The 9,107-nt window shown below is 52.5% G+C and overlaps 1 long non-coding RNA gene across 1 annotated transcript in view; it reads right to left on the bottom strand.

Moving 5' to 3' along the window:
• Positions 1–2,174: 2,174 nt before the first annotated feature.
• LOC110306019 overlaps positions 2,175–9,107 on the bottom strand; it is a 10,024-nt gene continuing 3,091 nt past the window's right edge. The window contains exons 3-5 of the long non-coding RNA XR_002379219.2: positions 8,043–8,218; positions 3,277–3,370; positions 2,175–2,926 (exon numbers count right to left, since the gene is read on the bottom strand). This is a non-coding gene — a long non-coding RNA (uncharacterized LOC110306019). The remainder of the gene's footprint in view (positions 2,927–3,276; positions 3,371–8,042; positions 8,219–9,107) is intronic.

The following is a 9,107-nucleotide window of genomic DNA, read 5'->3' as shown; positions in this document are numbered from 1 at the left end:
GACGGACAGACAGGACCACTCTCTCCTCGAATTATAATTTACCTCTAAACTAGCAGCCCATTGACACCTGCCCCGCAGTGGCCCCACCCTGGATCACAGCGCCCCTCTCGGTCCTGACACCTCCACAGTGCCTGAGGTGTATTTGGCAACAAGGCAATGCTGACCAGAATGGCACTGGATGAGGGAGCCCAGCTGGCTGTTGAAGCTCTCAGGATCCTGTCAACAAGCAGCTCTTTGCTCTGTGTCTGCAGATTGGGGGCCTTCAGCCTCCAACAGCCCTGGGAAGCCATCGTCTGCAGAGAGAGGTGGAATCACCCCTGAAGACCACCAGGTGGCCCAAAGCCCCAGGGCGCTCTGCCACTGGCCCCCCAACCCCCCTGCTCCTCTCCGTAGGGACATGCACTGGCTAGTTTTAGTCAGAGTCATTTGGGAAGAGGAAAACATCACTGAGAAAATGTCCTCCCCTAGATTGGCCTATGGGGCATTTTCTTAATTGATGACTAGTATAGGTGGACCCCTCTCACTGTGGACCCTGTCACCCTTGGGCTAGTGGTGACAGATGCTCTGAGAAAGCAGGCTGAGCAAGCTGTGAAGAGCAAGCCAGGCAGCAGCATCTCATGTGGTCTTAGCTTCAGCACCTGCTTCCACCCTCCTGCCCTGAGATCCCTCAGGAGTGGACCATGATCTAGGGGTGTGAGTGAAATACAGAAACCACTTCCTCCCCAAGTTGTTTTTGGCCATGGTGCTTACCACCTCAATAGAAACCTGACGAAGCAATAGAAACCTGACGAAGACAGAAGGGGGTATGTATGCACACACTGCTGTTTGCTGGCTGTTCGTCAGGGTGAATATTCAAAGGAACCCCTCAGAGACAATGACATGACCCTAAGTACTAGCATGGACGGGGGGGGGTGCTCAAGGACCCCCCCCCCTCACTGACAGGGTCCTGCTTAGCATCGCCTGGGCTCCTCTCCAACCCCAAGGTGTGTGCATAGTCCTATCTTTCCAAACTACCCAGCCACCAACCCAGGGCTCCCAGAGTCTCAGCAGAACCCCCAGCAGGCTCCTCACAGAGCTCTGTCTTGTGTGACTGAGACATCTCCGCCACGCACCACCTTCTGCACCCCACTGAAGACTAACAGCTGTGACGATGTCGGGCCTTGCACGCTAATGACAGGTGTGTGAAGGCTGCCTGCCTGCCAGTGGGCTCCACTGACATCACACCCACTCCCCGCCTGTGAGCAGCACTCCCCGAGGCGACTGAAATCCTAATAGGTTCCTTTAACTGCCTCCTGCATCAATTCTGACACCAGGTGCTTTTCTTCTTCCTCCCCACGGCTAGGCTTGCCTTCCAACTCTGTCTTTGTCATTGATTCTGACTGAAAGGAGAAAGCTGGGCTTGCTCTCACTCTTGTGCGAAGAAAGCAGAGAGCGGGGCTGGAGCAGCAGAAGCTGTGGGTGGGTGGGGTGTGGGCAGGGGATGGGTGGGGCATACCTCTGGACCCATGGGGAAGCCGAGAAAAGAGCAGGGATGCTGCTCTTTGGCGAGGTCCCAGAGATCCAGACCTGGGCTTTCACATACACAGGGTTCATCCCTGCCCTCTGTCCTGAGGCAGGGAACACACCCCCAAGCCCCACATGGCTGGACTTGGGGGTTTACAGGAACCCTCACACAGCAGGGTCACTGTGAGCAAGGGGCTGGGTTCTTTTGAGTCCTTTCCTCAAGAAAAGAGAAAGGAAGGAAGCAGAGAAGAGAAGGGACAAAGGTTTCTTTTATCTTTTTGTTCAGAGGTGTGACATTGCTCCACCTGTCACCTGGCTAGGACCACGCCTTCCACAGATTATAACTTGGGTAACAGCAAAGCTCTTTCTCCAAGTCCTTGCCAGACTGGCCTGTCTGAAGGCTGCTCATTGTCCCAGCACTGTCCAAGTCTAGAAGGGGAAGTTATCCTCCAGGTTACCATCTGGGGACCCGAGACTCACAGGTGATGATCCCAAAGCCATGAATGGCAGGCCTTCAGCTCTTGATGAAATCAAGGCCACCGAAGCCCTCCCCTGGCATGACAGTTGTAATTACTGATTTTTTTTTTGGGGGGGGGGGTTCGAGACAGGGTTTCTCTGTGTAGCCTTGGCTGTCCTGGAACTCACTCTGTAGACCAGGCTGGCCTCGAACTCAGAAATCTGCCTGCTTCTGCCTCCCAAGTACTGGGATTAAAGGCATGCGCCACCACTGCCTGGCAATTACTGATTTTTTGAGGAGGGATGCTCATATGTACTGACATGGCTGTGTGTGTGTGTGTGTGTGTGTGTGCTGCGGACATGAGAGGAAGGGGCCATATGAGATCAGGAAGGTGGGCTTCAGAGATTACAGATATCTTACTGGCCATCCAATTGGTGTGGTAGGGTCCTCTCTCTCTCAGGACATTTTGGACTACAAGAAGCTACAGCAACAAGGCTGTGTGGCTACCATGGTATTGACAGCTTTCCGTACATACATGACTGGAGACCATTAACTAAAATGTCTCCCTCATGCCCCACATCAGGTCAAACCCTCTGACTACAACCAACACATCTCACCGGGGTTGGGGGTGGGGTTAGGACGTTCGCTAGCATGAGCTCCAGGGCCCTGCAGGTAAAAGTCCTCTGTCCTCCCAGTCCCAGCCTGGGCTCTCAGGTGGTCATCTCTGGCCCAGGTGCCTTTTCTCTTCTTCTCTGAGACAGAATCTCGTGTAGCCCAGGTTAGCTCTGACTTACAATATAGTTGAGAATGACCTTGAATTTCCGATTCTTCTGCCTTTATCTCCCAAGCGCTGAGATTATAGATGTGTATCACCATGCAGTTTACTCAGCACTGGGGATGAGACCCAACAGTTCGTGCACGGAGCAAGCACTCTGCTGACCGTGTCCCCAGCTCCTGGAACTGTATCTAAGTGACAGTAGGGCATCTCTTAGATTCTCCTGCAGGCCAGAGGAACGGACACCCTCCTCCCTCTTTCTCTCCTTCTGTTTTCTTGGCAGTAAGTGCCAAGGTGAAACCCAGGGCTCTTCCATGCTGGGCAAGCGCTTGCCCACCAAGCCATACTCCAGCCCTGTGGCTTTCTTGCTGGCTTTCAAACCTTCCACTTGCTGGAACCAGGCAGGCTCCCAGGCTGAGTCTCCCACATCCATGTATCATCGATCCAGGTGAAAGGCTGAGAATCCTGGATCTCTGCCATCCCAGAGACCATGCCCAGGGTCTCAGTGTACCTGTGGCTAGAACAAGCATCCCAAACATACCTGGATCTTGGGGAGGGGTTGTGTGCTTCTCGCAATCTCTTTTTCTGGCTGCTTTGGGGGTCCTGGCTGAGATGTACATCTTGGGGACCCTGTCCTGGAGGAAGACAGTGGAGAAGTGAGATATGGCTTAGACCCTCTCGAGGAGACACACACCTACTTCCCCTAAGGAGCTGGAACGGCCAGAGAGCAAGGCTCAGGCCTCTGCTCTGCCTACAGAGCCAGGATCTCCGATGGGCCAGGTTGGGGTAGAGGCCTGCAATGGCCACCTGTCTCGTGGAGCTGGTAGCTGCAGGGGAATGAGGCCACCATCTTCTTCACACAGTAGGCCTTGTCCCTCTCCACCTGGAGGTCAAACTGCCTTTCTCAATGTCATCCTCTGTGGGTCCTGCTGAAGGGCATTTTCCAGCTGGATTTAGAATCTCTTCTCAGCAGGACAGCCTTGCCTCCAAGGTGGCCAGGATGGGAATCCAGGGCAGGGAGCAGAGACTTTCCTCAGGATCTGCCAGTCTCAAAACTGGCAAATCCCTGTATCTGCTCAGCCAGGGCCTTGGGGGAAGGTGGTGGTGGAGGAGGGGCAGCTTCCGGTCTCTCCACAGCTGTTGCTGGGCAAAAATCTGCTCCCACCTCTGCTATTGGTCGGCGTTCCTCTGCCTGGCAGAGTGGGAGCGATGCCAGCCGCTCGGGAACCATCATCACCCAGGCCGCCCAGTGAAGGCAGCCCCGAGGCGGAGAGCTACCCCACACACTCTGCGAGGGGTCAGAGCAGAGAGGGAGGCCGAGGTAGCAGTTCCTGTGGTGGGTGGGTGTCTCCTGCTCTGGCTCTCTTCTGCCTGTGGTCCTGGCTCCCTCTCCTCTGCCCAGGTCTCACCGTTCCCCCAGTGTGTGTCTCACTGAACTAGAGCGGGCCCTCTGGCCCGCTTCCCAGATGGCGATGTACAGTGGCTGCTGTGCTAGCATTTGTCCCAGGCTGTGCTGGATCTGGCGACTGTCAGCTCCCAAGGGCAGGCCTGCCTACTATGTTCACAGCTTCATGCTCCTGTGGTGCAGAGCATGGCACACCAGGCACAGCTCCTGCTATATGCAGCATTTGGCACTGCTCTTGGCCATACTCAGTACCCAGTACAGCTCCTGAACACTTAGTACTCGGCAAAGAACTTGGCATGGGTCAGGTGTCTGGGCACTTACCAAATGCTTTTGCAAACCTCTGTCACCTGTTCCTATAGCCTATGAGTGCTTCATCCCACTAACAGGTGTGGATGAGGCCCAGCAAGGGGGGACTCTGTCTGAACTTCCAGTATGGACCAGTGTTGTCAAGGCAGGACCTCAACCCAGAGTCCACAGTCTCTCTCTCTCTCTCTCTCTCTCTCTCTCTCTCTCTCTCTCTCTCTCTCTCTCTCCCTCTCTCTGGGGTTTTCCAGCATCCCATCTGCTGACCAAGTCTCCAACAGTCATTACAATTTCAATCCCTGGGGAGAAAACTTGAGCAGAAGCCAGCTCTTGTTTTTCCAGGGAAACTGTCTCATCATAGATGCTTTAGTGCCTAGGGAATGCTGGGAAAAATCCCTGAGAAGCCAGGCCCCTCCCCATAATTGTTCTAAAAGAAGCACCATCCACCCCAGGAACACTCCCCAGGAATAATCGCTAAAGGGCCTAATTTTGGAGATAACCACCATTATGAACGTCTCATTACTTTAATTAAAGTCTCATCCATCACTGGCGTGTGGTCCCTGGAAGCGAGGGGGCTAACCAGGCAGCCCGCAGCACCAGAGAGAGGCAGTCATGCGCACTTGCTCTTAGCCGATGGGCGGACAGTCAAGCTACCCACCAACGCCCACGTCCTCTTGTGCCATGCCTTACCCCCTGTCCTTCCCCACCCCTCCTCTATCTCTATCCATGTTTGCCTAAATGTGCTGTTCCCACTGATGAGAAAGATGGAGATGCCGGATGCTGAAATGGCTGCCGAATGGAGTGCCAGGGCAGGCAGGAGGCATGTGAGGATGGACAGCTGTGCTTCTGCTGGGGCAGGGGAACTGGTCCAGACCAGATCTGCCTTTGTGTGCTGGGATATCAGGTTGCATCTAAGCGGTGGGAGTCAGGATAGAATTAGCTTGAGCATGAGGCCCCTACCTCTAACAGGTGTCTCACCGAGTCACACCCGGAATAGCGTTTTAAATTAGACACAAGAAGAGGTTAACACAACTCAAAAATATGAAACAAGTGTTTACTGATGAACCGTATCAGAAGCCATGTGCTGCAATCACTGCCTCTCCAAATAACCTTGTCTTAGTCAGGGTTTGTATTCCTGCACAAAACATCATGAAGAAGAAGCAAGTTGGGGAGGCAAGAGTTTAATCAGTTTACACTTCCACATCACTGTTCATCACCAAGGGAAGTCAGGACTAGAGCTCAAGCAGGTCAGGAAGCAGGAGCTGATGCAGAGGCCATGGAGGGATGCTGTTTACTGGCTTGCTTCCCCTGGCTTGCTCAGCCTGCTTTCTTATAGAACCCAGGACTACCAGCCCAGGGATGGCACCACCCACAATGGGCTAAGCCCTGCCCCCCTTATCACTAATTGAGAAAATGCCTTACAGCTGGATCTCATGGAGGCATTTCCTCAAGGGAGGTTCCTTTCTCTGTGATAACTCCAGCTTGTGTCAAGTTGACACACAAACCCAGCCAGTACATATCTTTATTTGATGTCACTCTTTCAGATAGTTATTAGGTGGTCTCCACTGGACACAAACTCACTAGTAGCTGAGGATGCCCTTGAAATTGTGTCCTGGCTGCCTTCACCTCCCTCTCTGGCACAGGGATGACAGACATGTACTGCCACACCTGGTTTTATGTAGTACTGCTGTCCCAGGCCGCTCTCTGCGGCCTGATGAAGACTGTGAACAAAGGGAACCTGTGGAGAGAGGCTTTTCCTGCCTTACATGCCCAGTCACAGTCTGTCAGTGAGGGAAGCCTGGGCAGGAGCTCAAGGCAGGGACCGAAATGTAGGAAGGGAAGCAGAGACCATTGGGGAATACTGTCTCACTGTTTGTTTCCTTACCCCAGGACCCTATCCTGGGAGTGGCATTGTCCCCCCACCACCCGGCAGTCATCAATCAAGAGAATGTACCTCAGGCTTGCCTACTGGTCATGGAGGCTGTCTTAGTTAGGGTTTTTATTGCTGTGAGGAGACACCATGACCAAGACAATTCTTATAATGGAAAGCTTTAAACTGGGGCTTGCTTACAGTTCAGAGGTTCAGTCCATTATTGTCATGTCAGGAAGCATGGCAGAAGACAGGCAGACATGGCGCTGGAGAGTTCTACATCGTCAGCAAGCAGCAACAAAAGAGAGACACACTGGACCTAGCTTGAGCATCTGGAGCTTCAGAGCCCACCCCCCAGTGACACACATCCTTCAACAAGACCACACCAATTCCAACAAGGTCACACCTCCTAATAATGCCATTCCCTATGAGCCTATGGGGAGCCATTTTCATTCAAACCACCTCAGAGGCATTTTCTCAATTCAGGCTCCCTCTTCCAGATGACCCTAGCTGTGTCAAATTTACAAAATATTAACTAGCATAGCTGGAGAACCCACACAGAGCCCCATGCATGTTAGCAACCACTCCGCCATCTAAGCTATATCCCCAGCTCAGGAAATAGCTGTGTAGTAGTTTGAAGGAGAATGCCCCCTATAGGCTCTTATATTTAAATACATGGATCCCAGTTGGTGGAACTGTTTGGGAAGGATTAGGAGGTGTGTCCTAGTTGGAGGAGGCATGTCACTGTGTTTGAGATTTCAAAAGCCCATGCCAGTCCTGGTGAGCGCTCTCTGACTCGTACTTGTGGATCAGTATACGAGCTCTCAATTACTGCTCCAGCTCCATGCCTGCCTGCCTGCTGCCAGGCTCTCTACCATGATGGTCATGGACTCCAATCCTCTGCAGCTGTGAGTACCCAAGTTAAATGTTTTCCAAGTTGCCTTGACCATGGTGTCTTATCACAACAGCTAAAAGGTAACTAAGATAGTACTGTAATCAGACCTGCCTGTTGACCTCAAGTAACTGAAATCACTGACATCAGAGACTTGCTTGAAGCCCACTCCTAGCTCCATGACATGTTAGGTTTCCAACATCCTACAAGGATTATAATGCTGCCTCATGGTGCTGGACACTGAGACTCTGAGAGGGAGTACACCCATGCTGCTCCAGTGGTGACACAGGCAGATTTTGAGCGCTATACATCTGTCTGATTCCAGAATCTTCTACCCAGGCTCTGATGCAGAAAGTGCCACTAGACAGAATGAGAATGGGCTTGGTTGGGCATGGCCACAGGAGGGCCTTCAATGTCAGGGAGAAGATGGCAGACATGGGGCTGGGCTTGGTGGAGAGGGTTGACTTGGTGGAGAGATAGTTGTATGCTGGGCCATCTTGTGGACAACCAGATGCCAGGCTATGCAGGGGACCAGGAGGTCCTGGCAAGAGATGGCAAGGGAAGGCTGGGTGGTGGTGGCGCACACCTTTAGTCCCTGCACTTGGGAGGCAGAGGCAGGAAGATCTCTGAGTTTGAAGTCAGCCAGGTCTATAGAGAGAGTTGGAGGACATCCAGGGCTGTCCTGCAACTGTCTCCCTGTCTCCAAAAACAAACAAACAAAAGATGAGAAAACAAAGGAAGGGAAGATGGTGGGACTCCTCCCCTCTCTGGAAAGAAGGCAGAGTCGGGTGTGGCTGCTGGGCAGGACTCAGAGAAGGCCACATCTCTATTACCTACCTGTTATGCCTGAAAATCACTATGGAGGGACTCTAGGACACCTTGGGAATGAAGGCGTGGCCAGGAAGTGATCTGGGTCACAGGTGGGAGATCCCAGTATGCTCAGATGTGGAGCCAGCACCGGTGCCTCAACTTCAGAGACTGGCAGGAGTAGACTCCGCCTCCCACTGGGGTATCTTGGAACAGAGAGGAAAGGGGCATGTGAGTGAATCCTCCATCTAGACCGCTGGGGTCTCCAGGTGGAGTGAAGCCCAAGGACCTGGAGCTGGACAAGGGACACAGACGCCAGGTGACACTGCCTTATGACCAGCACTTAGATGAAATGGATGACTTACCTTTTCCCACTGTGGGGGAATCCCTCTGCCTCCTACAGACCCAGATTCAGCAGTTTCTATCACTGTATGTATAGCTTTGCTAGCTATAAACAGGACCACACCAAGAGCAGCCCCCGTCACTCAGAAGTCTGTGTCTTTTGCATTGCTGGGTATTATCCTATTGTGTGGACAAGCGCAGTTGTCTTCCCTGTCTCCTTTAGGGGATTGGGTCAGTTCCAAATTTTGTCCACTCTGACTTAAGTTTCAATGAACACTTCTCCAAGGGTCTTCCTTTTTTTTTTTTTTCTCTTGCATGAAGAGAGGGGAGTAGGCAGGCTTGTCACGTGAAAAATCCAGGACAGACATCTTAGGAACTATGGTATGGTTTTCCAAAGTGGCTGAGCTGTTCCGCACACCCTACCCAAGCAGCAGGTGGGTGCCACACACTCCTGAGTCTCCATAAAGGAAACCATTTCTGAGCCAAACAAAGGTTTTAAAGCAACTGTTACTGGGAGGGAGGGAGGGATGGCTCAGTGGGCAAGCACAGAAGGACTTGAGTTAGATCAGAGCATCCTTTCGAGTATGTTGTGTGTATCTGTAATCCTAGCATTGGTGGGCAGAGACAAGAAGGCTGCTATGTGCCAGCTATCTATATAACTCCAGTTTCAGTGAGAGAGGGACAGAGTGAGACACCTGATCATCCTTCTCGACAGTGTGAGTAGACACTCTGAACACACACACACACACACAC

The sequence above is a fragment of the Mus caroli genome, chromosome 11 (genome assembly GCF_900094665.2).
Source record: "Mus caroli chromosome 11, CAROLI_EIJ_v1.1, whole genome shotgun sequence".
Lineage (NCBI taxonomy): Eukaryota > Metazoa > Chordata > Mammalia > Rodentia > Muridae > Mus > Mus caroli.
The sequence above is the reverse complement of the archived record's forward strand: the minus strand, read 5'-3'. Positions and strand labels throughout refer to the sequence as shown.